Below are 16,610 nucleotides of genomic sequence, written 5' to 3' on the forward strand. Positions count from 1 at the left end.
GACATGTTGAACAACAGCTCCTCAGGGCTTGCGAAGCATTATTTTGCTTTGCTTCAGCTATGATAAAGAGACTCATGCATTTTATGGGCGGGGCAATGAAGGGAAGGGTGTGTTTGTTTGGGTTGATTTCAAATATCAACAATGATTCTCAGAAATTGCTTACTGCACCTTTAAACTTAACTTAAACAATGAGAAATGTTGCCTTGGCTACTAAGTGAAATAAGTTTAAGTTGAATTACTAAAATTACTAAAACTAAAACTGAAATCAAATCAAATGAAAGCTATATTCTATAGCTAAACCCCCCCAAAACTAATAACAATGACAAAATTACTAAAGCTTGAATTAAAATTAAAATTAGAATTGAAAATATAAAAATAAAAGCTAAATATACAAAATATTAATTTATACTATAATGGTATTTAAATAATACTAAAATAACACTGATTTACATGAGGTGCACAACTGCTAAAGTTATTAAATAAGACTTTCAGAGAATATCTTGAATAAAGTTTATTATATATTTACACTATATATTACACAATATACTTTATACTTTTTTTAACCCATTTGCAAATAGTTTTTTCCTGTTGTAACTGTAAGCATAAATCTAAAAAAAGCAAGTTGAGGCTTAAAACAAGTTAAAAATCTCTACATTTATCTTGTTTTGAGGATGTTTAGATATTTTTAATGGAGAACGAGACAAAAATACAGATAAAAAAACATATCTTTTGCAGAGCATCATTTCTTGTCATCTCTCTTCTCAAAAGTGTCAGAAGAAACTGAAAATAACAAGAAGAGTCTTTGAAGTAAAACGAGCAGATGCATGACTGTCAAATGTACATTGATTGTTGTTGCATTTGCATCCGTCTCAAGTTTGTTCTCAAGTATGGGCATCAATAAATTTGTGTTTGTGTGCTCACATAAGTGGGTGTTTGTCTTAAATTTCCTCTGTCCACTTGTGTGGGGCTTTCTCCTGTGCTGTTAATCGGAGGGTAGTGTTTCTCATAACTCTGTAATGAGCCCAAGCCCATTAGGAAAATTGGGAAAGCATGACAGAGCTGCTCATTGGTGATGCCAGTCACATACTCACACACATGCCCTCTGGCTGCAAGTGATCATCTTACCCCCTGCAACAGATCCCCGGCCAGACGGACAGTCACCTCGGTGTTGACGCTCTGGAGCATCTTCCTAGCTTCCCTTCTCTTTATTTAGAGTTGGATCAATCTTTTATGTGAAATTGTACCAGCAGTCAGACTGAGGAGGCTTGTGGAGGGTTTACCAGATCATATTTGGGATTTAAGACTTGACTTTCTTCAAGCGCATCAGCATAAATTGTGAACTACTAAGGTCTTGTTATGACAGGCAATAATTTGGACCTCTGTGTAAATATGTACGATATGTAAAAACAAAAACATATTTAAAATAATGCATTTATAGTGGTCTATATGTGGCAATACATTTTTGGCTGGTTCTGCTATATACTGTATTAAATTGATTTATATTAAATCTTTCATACCAAAATGTATGTAATTTGAGCTGTAAAATTGTTTAATGCTGTTAGACATAAAGTTAACAATTATATAATTTAGAGAAGTAGTGTGCTGTTTCTTCAGTTTAGGGCTGATACATGTAGCTTTTTATGATATATATATATATATATATATATATAACTCGTTTTAAAGGGTTAGTTCACCCAAAAATGAAAATTCTGTTATCATTTACTCACCCTCATGTCGTTCCAAGCCCATAAGACTTTTGTTCATCTTCAAAAGAACAAATTAAGATGTATTTAATAAAACCTGAGAGATTTCTGTCCCTCAGTTAAGAGCTCAAAAAGTTCATAAAGATATTGTAAAAGTAATCCACATAAATCGAGCGGTTTAATCCAAGTCTTCTTAAGAGACATGATCGCTTTATATGATGAACAGATTGAATTTAGGCTTTTATTTACATATAAATATCGATAACCTAGAGCTCATCAAATATGGTAAATGGAGTCAAATGTGGTTGCTTGACAAGAACCAGTGAGTTCTCAGGCACCAAGAGGAAGTTTGAGCCTCCGCATGAACCAGTGAGGTTTGTCGTGCTACAAGCAAGTGCGATTAAGCTTCGTGTTTACTATATTTTGATCAATGTTTAAAACAATGAAAGAAAATGAGTTTCATAAATGCTTTCAAGAACATGCATGTCATATTTCACCTCAGCATAATAAAAAAAGATATTATATAAAAAATGAATTACATTTTGAGGACCAATAAGAGTTTTTTTTCCCATTGTAGCGTTATTTTCATTGTAATTTAGCACATTTTCTCCCAAAATTCTTGTTACCGTACTGTAAAAAAAAAAAAAAAAAGACTGCCTCTGAGTTATTCTGATTTAAATTAATAAAATAATTATATTACAGCCATATTTTTAAACTTGCATTTGGCACTTTTTTTAAGCATCTGCACATATTATGTAATTGAGAATTTAGGGGTTGAAATTATGCTTAATTGTCACAAAAATTCTTCATTTACATTCATAATTACTTAATTTTCTGTATGTTAACTATAATTTCTTACTTTTTGGGTTAAATGTGATCTAGACAGGTTCTTGACAGGTATCATGACATTAAGCATTTCCTGTTGTCATCAAGTGGATATTTGACAGTAGTCAGCCGTCATGTCTGCACACGATTAATAAAAACATGCAAAAGATATTTGGCAAGCGTATCTTACATTGCCTCAGTATAAACAGACAAACCTCCTAAAGCTGGAGGTTGGGACTTTATTGCGCATAATTACACGTGTCAGTGGTTGCTTGTGAATGCTGCTCTGTGTGTGTGTGTGTGTGTTTCTGAGTGAAGGGGAGTGAGTGCAGGCAGCCACTGACTCCAGTCTGGGCCGCAGAGAGTTCAGTGGGTTCAGTTCTGCTGCTGCCGGAGCCGGCGCCGATCAGGTGGCCGTGCCAGAACACTGCGATATCAATCACCCCTCGACTGTCTCTGTGTCAACCTCTCCTCTCAGCAGCATCACCTGTCAAAACACCTCATCTTTCTTCTTTTCTCTTTGTATTTCCTTTTTTCTGCATTCTCATCGGTACTCTTCCTCATGTATGACTGCTAGCTTGCAATCACATTGATACATGAAGTCTTGCTTGTACATAGGCTAAGACATGTGAGCCTACCGCACACACACAGCTTGTGCCAAGGCTGCAGACACTGGAGGTTTTGTAGTCAATAGCACACACACATAGCATCGCTATACACACTCACATCCGGAGGAAAGGATTCAGTGCAGTGTTTTACTAACTACAGCCATTGTTGAAAGGGTGACTCATTTTCAACTGTGGAGACAGTCACCACTTCTTCAATACTTTTCTATTCTTTCTTTTGTGAATGATCAGAGGCTGTCCATCCAGTCAAAAGCATGGCCTAAAGATTATAGCTGGTCACCTTTACATTTAAAAGACATTGATTTAACTGTTTGGATGCTGATCTGTGCTCAGTTATATGTTAATAGGAAGTTAAGAATTGGGTGTGCCTTGCGGATCATTGTGGAAAAAATGCAGTTATGTATATCAATCATAAGATGTTTTTACATAGCTAAAGTTTAAACTGCTCTAATCAGCTCTGCTACTTAATTCTGTGCCCCCCGCCCACATTTTTAATATTTAAATAATTATATATTATAGTGTAATACTTCAAACAATAATTTTTATAATATTATTTCTGTCATTTTAATTCCTGTATAGATTTTGGTGGAATATACACTACCATTTAAAACTGTTTAAAATAAATACAGTCCAGTGACAACAGTAACATTATGAAATATTATTACAAAATAAAAAATTACTGTTTTTTTGTATTTTTTAATATATTTTAAAATTATTTTGAATGAATTAATTTAATTTTAGTAAAATAATTTTATTAAATTTTAAAATGTAATTTATGCTTATGACGAAAAAGCTGAATTTTCAGCATCATTACTCCAGTCTTCAATGTCACATGATCCTTCAGAAATCATTCTAATATGCTGCTTTGCTGCTCAAGAAACATTTCTCATTATTGTCAACATTTGTGCTGCTTAATATTTTTGTAGAAACCATGATTCTTTGATAAAAGAACAGTATTTATTTGTAATATAAGTCTTTTTTTGACATTATAAATATTTTAACTGTCACATTTGATCAATATAATGCATACTTGCTGGAAAACACACATGAAGTTTTTTTTTTTTTTTTTTTTTTTTACAAACCTGTAAATCCATAGGTGGCTTAAAATTGTATTTTTGAAAATGCAAAAAAAAAAAAAAAAAAATTGTTTTTTTTCTCACTTGTGGTTGAGCAAATGGTCATAATGTATGCATAACTGTGTAAATAGTAGAGTAATGCATCTGACACTTGTGTTTTTGCATTGAGATGTAGATATACCATACATTGACCCCACTCTCTGAACAGATCTAATTTCTTGTACAGTGACAGTGTAGACTGTCAGTTTTGAAGATAAGATATAAAAAAAGATTTGCAGTTAGGTGTAGTGTAAACACAGCCTAGAGTCCCCGCATGTCCTTTCAATTGTGAAGCATTCACTGGCTGCACTGGCCCTTCAGCAGTAGCAGCAGCAGCAGCAGGCAAGCCTCTTAGCCTGATCCCTTTGTTTTTTTACTCACCTCTCTAGGTCAGCCCTTTGCCAAGGGTTCGTGCTCCGCTTGTGGTAATGTCTGTGTCCTGAAAGAAGAGGAATCCCTCATTACCTTGTAAGGACTGCAGAGGTCTCAGAGAGCAAAAGGCTAATGGTGTTAGGAGCTCACGACTAGTAAGCAGATGACAGATTCTCAGAGCTGTTGACCACTGTTTGTCTTGCTGAATACTTTAGTCTTCATATGCTCATGACGGTTCATGTGTGCCAAGATGGCTGCCGACTCTTTTTGCTCCGGGCTACAATTCTTCACAAGTTTTATTATTAGTCATCCACCACACATATATGACTGAGTTTGAATTTATGACTGTGCTCTTCAAATAGATGAGAGTAGCCATCACGTGTAAAGACTAGATGCAATGTTGAATTTCCAGTGGTGTTACTCTAAATAGGAAAGTCTAGCTTTAATCAGGACTGAATCATTGTTGATAAATCAGTCACTTTTTTTTATTTTTATCAGTAATATCTGGTAGGGCACAAAATCTGCAAACTCATGGTTTGCTTTAACTTTAGTATTAATTTTTGGCGAATAACTCGTGTTGCACTCTTTGTACTACATTTATTTTTTTCACAATTATAAATAAATTAATACATACATGCATACATAAATAATGTTGGTTATCAGTCATAATACCATGGAAATAGCTATCAGCCATCAATATTGGCCAATATGTCTCCTACAGATTTCTGTATCATGTTTATAAGATCTGGTGCTAGCTAATTTCTTATTTCTGTAGAGTTTATTTCAGTTTAGTTAAAAAGCTTTAGTCGTTTTGAACTAATATTCACTGGATTAGTTCACAATCATGAAATCGCTATATGGCTTAGTGCTTTATTTTATGTTTTGCAGTGTTTTAATAAAAGTAATATACTAATATATATATATATATATGATTTTGGTTCTTTTGACGAGGAATCAAATATGAACACCATTAAAGAGTAACCCTTTTCTACTGGCAGCAGTTCACTCAAAAATTTTAATGACATAAAATGACCTTACCAAAAAGCTATTTACTCACCTTTGTTCCAAACATAAAAGAAGAGTTTCTTTCCATACATTGACAGTTCATTGACACGTCAACTACCAAGTCTGAAGTTACCAAATGTGATGTGCCATTTTTGAATCTTAATGTGAAAATAGGCTAGATTTAAATTGGTGGTTCACTGAAAAATGTTTGTTAACATGAACATCTATTGTATGGACAGTAAGAAGAAACACAGAGGGGCTGTTTACATGACAACATTTTCAACTAAAAATGGAAAAATTGCAAATTGGCTATTCATTTAGACAACATTTTGGTGGCCTGAAAACGCAAACTTTTGAAAACGGGATTGAATGTGCAAGTATTTGAAAATGATACAGTTATCGTTTCCATGTAAACTCCAAAAACACGAATTTGTTAAAACTGTGACAAAGTTTTTACAAACAATTTGAAATGTTTGGAAAAAATCAATCGCAATATCAAATCATTCAGCCATTGTGTGTGTTTGTTTTTTCTGCTTGTCCTTTCGCTCACTTCTTTGTGCTCACACACACTCCCCCAAAAAAAATACACATCATCTCAGCTGCAGCCTTCAGTTGCCTGGGTGGCCGCTGTGACCATCACCATTACCCTCACATTAAATTACCTTCATCTCCTCTCACCCACAGTGCAATTTCTATTCCAGTCCTGGCCAGAAAATAGAATTTAGATAGCACAAGAAGAGCTGGAAGCACCTGGTATAAAATTTGCAGGGGAGGAGGATCTGCTCACCATCCCTCCTCACTTTGCCGGCTCTCGCCCTTATAAAAGACTAGGCTTTAAATTTCAATCGCCGGAGCACTAAAAGTTTACTGGCCCATTACTGTGGCGGGAAGATTTCCTCTGTAAAGAGCGACGCGGGGACAGGCCGGACCTCATATCAGCATGCAGACAGCATGGGGCTCATCGATCGATAGGGCTGCTGCTGCCATCCGGAAGGACGGAATCAGCTGCTGGTGCTGCTGTTGATGTGTGTGTGTTTGTGTTTCAGCAGGGCATGGGTGTCCAGCACGGCCCACTGGCCATGCCTGTCAACTTGTTTACGCACCAGCTAAAGTGATGACTAGAGGTACAAGGACAGGCCCTGCTAGCAGGCTTTAGCCACTGCAGGCAGCCCGACTCAAAACAAGAGCTCAGGCCGCACACACATCCATCACGGCGTTGGCCTGGTGGCTGCTGTTCAGGAGCACTCATACAGGGTCATTAGAGATTGAGGGACCTGTCAAATTTACGACGCTTGCTGTTCTGCAGATACATGTTACAAGTTGATAACCTTAGCACTGATCTAAAGGGACATGTTTGGCCAGGTGGCCAGGTTTCTCTCTGTCTCTGGAAGACTGTTGCACATTGCAATTGGTTTGATTGGTCTTTGTGAAGATGCAGGAAGAAGAAAACATCTGAGAGTCATTTTTCATTTTTATTTCTGCCATTTTATTAACAGAAATGGAGCAAGACGATAAGGGAAGAAGGAGTAAGTGGGATCATGAATGAGCGCGAATTGTGGCAGCATGCGCACTACTCGTCTGGCTGTGTCTCTGGCAACATTTTGGTTTTTAAATTTATTTTATCCAAATGTAAATGTATTTAGTTTGAATAAATTAAATTATTATTATTATTATTAGTAGTAGTAGTAGTAGTAGTATTTTACAAATTATTGAATTATTGCAGAATTTTAGTGAATTTTAGTAAATTGCGTTTTGCAACTTTACAAACATTACCACAGTAAAGGATGAATTAGATTTAAATAGAAAGCACTCATGTGAAAATACATGAATTAAAAAGAGGAACTTTACAAGTCAGTCTGTCAAAGTGACACATAATGATTATTTCTGTCAGGACCACTATCGTCAAAGATGATTGACAATTAGCATACAGTTTGGATTGGCGGTATGGTCCTGTTCTGGGTAAGAACTCCCTGCCCATCCATGCAGCCTAGCGTGGATAACCCCCCCTTAGAGTAACAGAACAGAACCAACATATGCAGATATCATTAATGTTCTTAATGACAATAATTTAATATAACAGCATGATTCGAGAAAAATGAGTCTGATTCATATCAGAGGCCAAGTGCTGACTGGACGAGAGGAGGAGCTGGGGATGGAGGAGGGTAATTGGCACCTGAGCAACATGATAAAGCTGCTGATAATGCTGAATGGACCTTTGTTTCACATTTGTTGTTCGAACCACATTCAACAATATTTAACTGTTGTTAATGATGTCATCATCGTGCAAGTGGTGGAGTAATAACTTATGCTAATTAATCATTCAAGATCGAATTAATTTCAGATTATTGCTGTAAATAATGAACATGACATTGGAGGTTTACTTTACTATTTTTGTTCTTTTATTCCAGTTTTGCTTTAATTCCAGATGATTGATTAAATAGGAGGTTTCCTCTTACATCATACTCCAGGGTTCCACGAGGTTCTAGAGCACATTCGGCCAATGCACTCTTCAAAAATGGCACTTTCATTCTCTTGACCATGCTTTGATTTAGAATGAAATTTGTATAATAAATGAAAGATATTTTGCTGAAGAGTGTAAACTGTTTAAGTCCACATGTCATGCTAAATACATAGAAACTATGCTTCTATCCACAGGTTGAGAGCTGTAGTTCCAAACATACAACTTTGTGATGTTGTTTGCAAATGTTCTATAGAACTATGGTTTCGGAAAACACTGAATAGTTAAACTTTGTTGTTAACAACGACCATAGTTAGCTAACAATGCTTTTGGGAAATACACCCCCCTGTACACTGTAAAAAAATATTTTCATGATTTGTTATCACAACATTTTTTCTTTTGTCAAATCAACTTAGATAATTAATGTGGTTCAGATAACATAATATTTTGAGTTTCTGTTGATTAAACCAATCGCCTTCATTGTATTAACTCCAATTTTTAATTTCAATGAACTCAAAATTTTAAGGCAACCAGGTAACTTAATTTTTTAAGTTAAACCAACAATTCTTTTTTTTTTTTTTTTTTTTTTTTTTGGTATGGCCAAATTCATTATTAGTCTAGTAAACCTGTGACGCCTAATGTAAATGTTGGTTCAGTGTTGCTTTGAATACTCAACTTATTTGAAAGTAAAAGGCTGTTTTGCCTATTCAGCTTTGACTAAGTAAAAGTGTGTGTTGCCTTCTGTGGGTTTATCACATCTAACTGTGACTACTCAGTAGAGCTTGTGGTGGATCAGCAGTCTCTCTCTCTCTTATATACATATATATACTCTCTCTCCCATCCCCACTGCAAATATACAAACATAAATAAGCCTGTAGGTCTCTGAATAACTGAAGTGTGCTGTATTATTCAGCTTCGCATTAAGTCGGGGGGAGACTCCAGCTGTGATGTCTCAGGTTAATGAGCAGTGGAGTTCTGTAGTGTTTGGTCTTACACAAACAATCAACTACATGCTATTGTCTTCACGCTGCAGTCACTGAAAGGCCTTCTCTAGGTACCATAGACTCAGGCTAATGCTAAATTCCCTGTGCCGCTCCATTTACGTCAGTAGCTGTCCTGCTCTGATTTAGAGGGCAGCGAATGTTCAGCCTGTTCCTTATTGACCCCTGGCAACCGTGGCACCACACGCTCAATATAGAGCACCGGGACTCTGAACGGCTCCTCTTACTAATCTAACACTTTCAGAGAAAAAAAAAAAAAAAAAAAAAACTTTTCCCCATGTAGTCACTCTAATATCTTACTGCAAGACTTTAACGTACAGTGATTTGTACACTACTGTTCAAAAGTTTTTGAAAGAAGTTCATTATGTTCCCCTAGTTTTGTGAAATATGATAGTTATTTAAAAAAGCTGTTTTCTATTTTAATGTAATTTATTATTGTGATGGCAAAGCTTAATGGCAGATGGGAAGCTCTTAGCACAGATCACGTTGGTGTATTTGAGAGTGCTTGAAGGCAGTCCTTTACTGGAGGAGAAGTGTTGACCCGGGCCAACCTGCTGTCCAGGATCTGCTTACCTGCTCTGCTCACCTTACCTGCTTGAGCTCTTGAGTGTTTCCCAACCTGAGCTCGCAGATATCATCTGCCAACTTCATTTGTGCATCTCCAAGCCTTCAGTAACATGATGGTCTATCAAGGCAATATAACCTTCATTTACTCATTGGCTACGGTCGCACAGTCAATGACAGCCGTATTTACTGACGTGTGATGTTCAAATTGCCCGTAAAAACAGGATCAGAAGTCAATCCCTTTCTGAAAATAGCCTTGAGGAATACTTTTGACCATAGATGACAGATAATAATGAATTTCAAGCCTCCAGCCTCACTAATAATAACTCTTGCTGTTTGTTAATTGTAGGAGATTCTTTTTCTATTCAACCAAACTCATTCTCAACATTTGATTCTAAGTCATAAGTCACTTTGATAAAATTTGGTAATCAAAGTTTGTTCAGAAATGGGTATAATTAATTTGTTCAATCAATAGGAGGACTGCCTTTGCTGGGATTTTTGTTTTTATTGTCATAATCATTGATCATCATAAACACCTCACATGCACAAGATCACATTAATGTCATTTTATAACCAAACTGTATAGACAACCATATTCTGCTGTGTGAACGTAGCCTCAACATGCTTTGAACATCTGAAATAATGGGACACATTTTTGCGTTCATCCTAAAGCAAGGTTCCTCAATGTTGATTTAAACACTTGGCACCTTGTGATTTTCAAGTTATGAATATCCTAGAACCTTGTTCACACCGTTTATTTGCATTTAGGAAGATTAAAACTGCTGACAGGTGCAAGACATCTTATGAACTTTCGCCCTGTCTTCACCTTCTCACTGATCAGGCACATGTAGTCTCTCTTGGAAAGCTTTCTTGGGAAATCCCTCTTTCCAGAAATGTGTAGTCATTTGAGGTTAGGCTGAAGGAAGAGAGTCCATTAAGCTGTGAAACCTCAGAATCCCATGGGGCAATGCCTGAGGGAGCCACGCCTCCTTCTTAACTGATCTAATTCGCTTGGCAGGAAGGAAAAAGCGCAAGAGAGAGTGAGATGATGAAGAGAGAGCGCAGAGGAAATGCACTCATTGTGAAAGCCATCAGGAAGCTGTTTTCCTCCTGTACCGGAGATGAAACAGAAATGCTTTCAAGCTGAATTTTTATTATTTTATTTTAAACATTTTTTTTTCTTGTAAAATGGTGAGTGACACTGGTAAATGTTGTTTATTACACATTAAATTAAAATTAAACACATTAAATTATATAACACAGTAAATAAAAAACAAAAAATATAACTAAATTAAATAATAAAATAATTTGTATTAAAAACATTTATGATTTATATTTTTAATGCATTGATCATCTGAAAGCCCTCAATATATTTTTTTTTTTTTTTTTTGTGTTTCTCATGGCAGTTTTAATGGTATGTGATAAATAATGTGTATAATGTGTTACTTTGTATTACTGCTGAATGAGTTTATTAACTCAAAATAAACATATTTATCTCATAATAATTAAGATGCCATTTTGATTTATGGGCAGATTGTAACAGTAAAATTATACTTCCCTGATTTGCTGATTAGAAAAACTGTGTATTTCAGTATCTTCCCATAGGATTTTCTACTAATGTTTGAAGTATTAGCTACAGGGACCTTCAGGTCACTTGACCCTACAACATGTGTCCATCCCAGCAGGCTGCAGGGGCCGTGCGCGGTGATATGTCACTCCTCTCACAGTCACAGCATGGTATGATCCACTGTCACTTTCTATCACGCATCTTGTGCCGCTGAAGGTTATTCACCAGATGTGCCTTTATTCTGACTTTGTTTCAGCCATGTTCATTACTTCCCTGCTAGCATCACACTGTCATCAAGGTTATTATTATGTAAACAAAAAACTAAATGTAAATATGTATTCAATACTAATGCCACTTTCACACAGCAACAGAATATGGTTATTCCTGTTTTTGAGTCCTTATTATGGTTGCTTTCACACACAGTTTAGTTATTTACGGGAGTGACAACCGCATATAACCGGAACTCGCATCAGTAAATTTTCAAGACTCACAACTGCATTCTCGGAAAATGTGCACTGTGTTAACGGAACTGGACTGGACAACTAGTTTTCTGTAACGTCTGCGCTGCACAAATGTGTGTTGTGGGTTTTCGTGTGTGGTTTCGCTTTCGGTAACTTACAGCAATGGAGATGTGAGCTGTGTGTCATCTGAAGGTTTTAGATCCAGTCTTCTTCACCGGAGCTGCTCCTGTCAGTTTTGTGTTCTACACGCGACTCAATGCTCCACTCTCCGCCCAGATATAAAAGCTGCTGTCGATTAAAGGATGAAAAAATGAAAAATTGCTGTTAATTTAGTAACCCTCAGGCTCTCCAAGATGGAGGTGTCTTTTTTTCCTCAGTATAACAGTAAAGAAGATTTTTAGATAAAAACGGTGCTGAGCGTGTTCATGGCAGTCTGGAGCGCAAACTTCCTGTCGCATAATGACGTATGCGGGGAGCAAACTCGTACGTGAGCTGACGCTGTGTTCGTTTACAACGTAGAGAGAAGACACACGTGTTATGTTGTTCATCAAAATGGATTCGTGCTTATCCTGGATGCCACAACCTATTTAAAAAAATTAAGATCACGTTCGCTTGTGCGATCTCAATCAGGAAGACTGATTTTTTTACAGATTCCCAACGTCATTATGCGACAGGAAGCTTGCACTTCAGACTGTCGTGAATGTGCTTAAGGCTGTTTGCAGAGGCTATGGATTACAGGTAATAATGTTTTAAATTATGTTCATTTTTCTTCATAAGACCTCAATGTATTGTCAGGAGCCATGGGTATTAATTTTGCTTTGCCTGTTTGTTTGTTTGTTTTTTTATTCTCAAAGTGACTGTAGCCATTGACTTGCATTTTATAAATCACCAAGGACCACGGTTTCAGCTAAAAATCTTTAATGTTCTACTGAAAAAATAATACATCTACATCGTAGATGGCCTGAAGTTGAGTAAATTAACCGCAGATTTTCATTTTTTGGTGAACTATCCCTTTAATGAAGATTTGACACATGAACTCGTGGCTCAGGACATTTCGAGAATCAAACCTGTAAGTTAATGTGGTTGTCAGTCCCAAAAACTGACAGTGTGAACGTAGCCTATGTAGTTCTAGTAAATAGGCCATGTCACACATTTATTTTCCTGTTGTTTGACTGTTTTTCTTTCACAAGCAGACTTCATCATCTCGTTATTTTGTTGTCCCAGTATTGTCAGACTGATCCCTGTCGTTCTCTTTGGCCGGGAGGCTTTCTGAATACTTAAGGCTCTGCTGTAGACTTAAAAGTCTAGAGTGCTCCGAGAGAGCCTGCAAGGTCCCTTAAGGGTGTGTGTATATTTGAGACGCATCACAGTACATCGGAACATCGAGCTCAGCGTTCTTAGACATCAGGTAGTATTTTGAGGAGCACTCATGTAATATTAACCAATATAGGCCATTGCTGTTCTTCTAGAAGGGCTTGAATGGCAAAATAAATTTACAGTGTGTCTCTTCTGAAAAAGTGCTTCTTTGTCATTGTGTTTCCAGAATTCCACTTTAAGATGAGGCACACTCAAAGTGACTGTATCAAGATAAAAGTTGTGATGAAATTTAAGTAGCGAAACATCTTTTCTCTTGTATTTTGTCGTACATCCAAGTGAAAAGGATTATTGAGGAAAAAAAAAGTATGGTGGGATCTATCTATTGGTTAATGATTGGATGCAGACTAAATTATTGGAAAAATCCTGCATACATAACCTGAGAAGACAGAATTATAACATTTTGATTTAAACATTACAAGGTCAAAAAAAAAAAAAAGAAACATGCACATTTATGAATCGTTCACAATAAGATCTATAGCGTGCATTTAGAACATGGGGTGAATTTTCATTTGATGCTGACTTTTTATGCTGAAAATTAAGGACAATAAAACATCCCCAGTTGTACAATGTTTCCAAATCCAGTTTGTATACTTATTCATATTCATATTTATAAGTTTCACCTTTGTTGTAGCAGTTACTCTTGATAAAATTGTTAGACATAATAAACTGAGAATTGCATAAAAATGTAATTAAAAGAATACTGGCACATGTACATATTTGAGTGAACAATATAGAGTGGTACCATATCCATCAATATTAGTGTTTTTTTTTTTTTTTTTTTTTGTATTATATAATTTATTGTCCATGCTTATTCGCTCTATTTTTACATTCATATGACATTTGCTTTCATTGAACGTTCTTAAAGTTAATCTTTAATATAATAATTAATTTAATTTAATAATACTGTTAAATCTTTAGCAAATCTTAAAATGAATATAATATTGTGTATATATAATAAATTTGATGCCTAAATTCACTTGTAGAACTTAAACTATTGATTTATTTTACGATTTGATATTTACAATTGTTTTGTTTAGACAAAATAATATAGAATACAGGCTTTTTATTAGTTTTTAGCTGTGACATGAAAATAATTATCGCCTCGTCAGTATTGACCTGAATTTTAATCATTTTCTTTAATATCCAATGCGACTTTGAATTCAGTGCATTTAAGGTATACATTTTTATCGGTGGCTGTTTTCCCTGGGAGTCAAACTAGCAACTTTGCTCATTGTGTACCAGTTGAGCTACAGGAACTCGCATGTTGGGCTTTTCCAGATTCTAGTACACCAGCGTCCAGTCTGCGCTAGGTCACCATTCCAACTTGATGTTGCTTTCGAAGAAACCACGGTGTGAAATCAGACAGAATTAAACTACAGAGCACTAGAGAGAATAGAACATTATAGTATATTGAAGGATTTTGACATGGTGTTTTTATCAAGCGCACTAAGCTAGCTGTTTTGATATGTGCCTCTATCTGTGGGGGGCTATTTTTAGCCAGGATTATTATTGCTGTATACTCTGCTGCAGCACTCACTTCACGCTTGAAGATTGAAGTCTCATACAGATCGCTCCAAAGGTCTGGAGTCCTGAATCAGGAAAGCGTGACGGGAATATGCTGAACTTCCACTGATGACTATTGAGTCGTTTTGTTCCTTTTTAAATACTTCTTCAGTCGCTCTTCTCTAATACCATATTCATTTTTTGCATTGCAAATCAGACTTGGGCTGCTCCCTGGGGATAAGGAATCAGCATTAACTGCACAGGATGTTCAGTTTAACCCTGCTGTTCTATTCAGTAGTGCGACTTCATTTACACAGTTGTTTATTCAACTGCTCCATCACAAATCCTATCGCGTGGATAAACAGGCGCAGGCTCTAACATCCACTACCCCATGAGGAGCACCCTGCCTCTAATGGCTGACCCAGCTGCATCATTTAGGCAGGTTGGGCCCCCCTGTCACATCACCTTGTCTGGGCCTGGCTTTGGAGCTGCATGGCAGCTGCCGGGCTGTTGTGGCCTCGCGACGAGGTCTAGAGAGGGTGGGTAGGCCCCTAGAGAGACGAGATGGGACAGCTCCCCTTAGCGCCGAAAGGGCCGACCTGCTTCTTGCACACGGACCCCTTTTGAATAACAGCTCCTCCAGGAACAAAGCGGGCAGCCGGATGTATAAAGCCCACAGATGGCACTAAGCGAAGGGGCCATATCAATAATAATGGACAGCAGACAAAAAGCTGGGCCTCTGTAAGGATTAAGCCCACTTGGGCCTCCTTCACTCCTGTACAGTGTGTCTGGGATGGGGTTAACCCCTTTCCAAGGGCGCCGTGGCGCATCTGCTCTCAGCCAACTCATGTGCCAAAAGTGTGCGTTAAGTGCCCGGAATTCTGCTGCATTATGCGCCACATGACGTTGCCAAGGAGATGCTTAGTCTTCCAGAGTTCGACTCTATTGTTCCCTTTAAGTGTCTGAATTCACAACACAAACAGTTTCACTTGTGCATTGTTTGGTGTTGCTTGACGTACCACGTTTCTCTCAAGAACCTAAGAGTCTTGCACGGTTTGACGTTGATGTCTAAATATTCCTTCGTTGTTGTAAATACAAATTCTTCGGGCTTATTTTTATGGACTTTTGTTGTTGTAGACTTGATAAAGTCCTCTAAAGGTCCTGTGGGCTTTAAATCACCAGAGCTATTAGCTAAAGTGAGTGTTACCACTGAAAAAACGGATGCATTGAAATGAGCAGTCTTTGTCGTTTCCTAGTGTCCCTTGTAGGGGTGCCAGACGGCTCTTTCGCCAGCGCACTACAGAGGAAAGCACAAAAGCAGTTTTGAGGGAGGAATGCTGGCCAGGTGGCAGCTGGGGATCTACGGAGAAATAAAGTTGGTGTAGTGATCTGTAGTAGTTTGTGGATGACTATTTTTTTAAACTTTTTTTTAATTTTACTGTGGTCGTTAAAGGTGTCACGTTTATAACGCAAAAAGTGAGTATGATTACAGTATTGTTTGTTTTTACAACTACTAATAAGCCTTAGAATAGTATGTTTCCTGGAAGTCTCAATTCCCTCTTCAATCCAGGTGCTTGAAGATTAGCACCTACAACGCACATGCAAAGCACATCCTCATCTATTGTTTCCAGGCAGCACCAAGGAAACGTAATGTGTTTGAGGTACTCTGGCTTCCACTGATGAACCTGTAACTCACAAGTGTCCTACTGTCATGAGAATTGATTGAATAGAATGATGTTTGGAGAACAAGGTTGTCTGTTAGATTCTTGAAAACCTCAGGTTGGTCAACAACAGCATGTTTAAATCCATTGTATCACTGTTGCTTCATAAACTGTCTCTTCACCTCTTTGTTTCTCACTTCCTGTTAGTCGGGCTGCTGTGTTTTGGACTAGCTGTTGTCCTACTCTCAGAAACCACAAGATCTCACTGTCTCAGTGTCAGGAAGTGCAACTGCCGTTATACAGCTTTCAGGGTTTCAATGAAGGAAGTCTGCCCTAAGTAACAACAATAAAACCACCAATCATCTCTCCTCA

General features: G+C 37.1%; 2 protein-coding genes across 7 annotated transcripts in view; one reads left to right on the forward strand and one right to left on the reverse strand.

Annotated features, from left to right (window-relative positions):
- rsrp1 (arginine/serine-rich protein 1) overlaps nucleotides 1–16,610 on the reverse strand; it is a 209,980-nt gene that overhangs the window by 165,676 nt on the left and 27,694 nt on the right. The gene's annotated exons all lie outside the window — the stretch shown is intronic.
- Nucleotides 1–16,610, forward strand: part of akt3a (v-akt murine thymoma viral oncogene homolog 3a) — a 99,363-nt gene that overhangs the window by 19,541 nt on the left and 63,212 nt on the right. The window contains exon 3 of one of the 6 annotated variants that reach the window (XM_051917907.1): nucleotides 4,659–4,737. The exons of 4 other annotated variants lie outside the window; for them this stretch is intronic. The gene's annotated coding sequence lies outside the window, so the exon portion shown is untranslated. Of the gene's footprint in view, nucleotides 1–4,658; nucleotides 4,738–4,777; nucleotides 4,797–16,610 lie in introns of those variants that run through there. One more of the 6 variants, XM_051917908.1, reaches the window with a different exon arrangement.

The sequence above is a fragment of the Ctenopharyngodon idella genome, chromosome 13 (assembly GCF_019924925.1).
Source record: "Ctenopharyngodon idella isolate HZGC_01 chromosome 13, HZGC01, whole genome shotgun sequence".
In the NCBI taxonomy this organism is placed as follows: domain Eukaryota; kingdom Metazoa; phylum Chordata; class Actinopteri; order Cypriniformes; family Xenocyprididae; genus Ctenopharyngodon; species Ctenopharyngodon idella.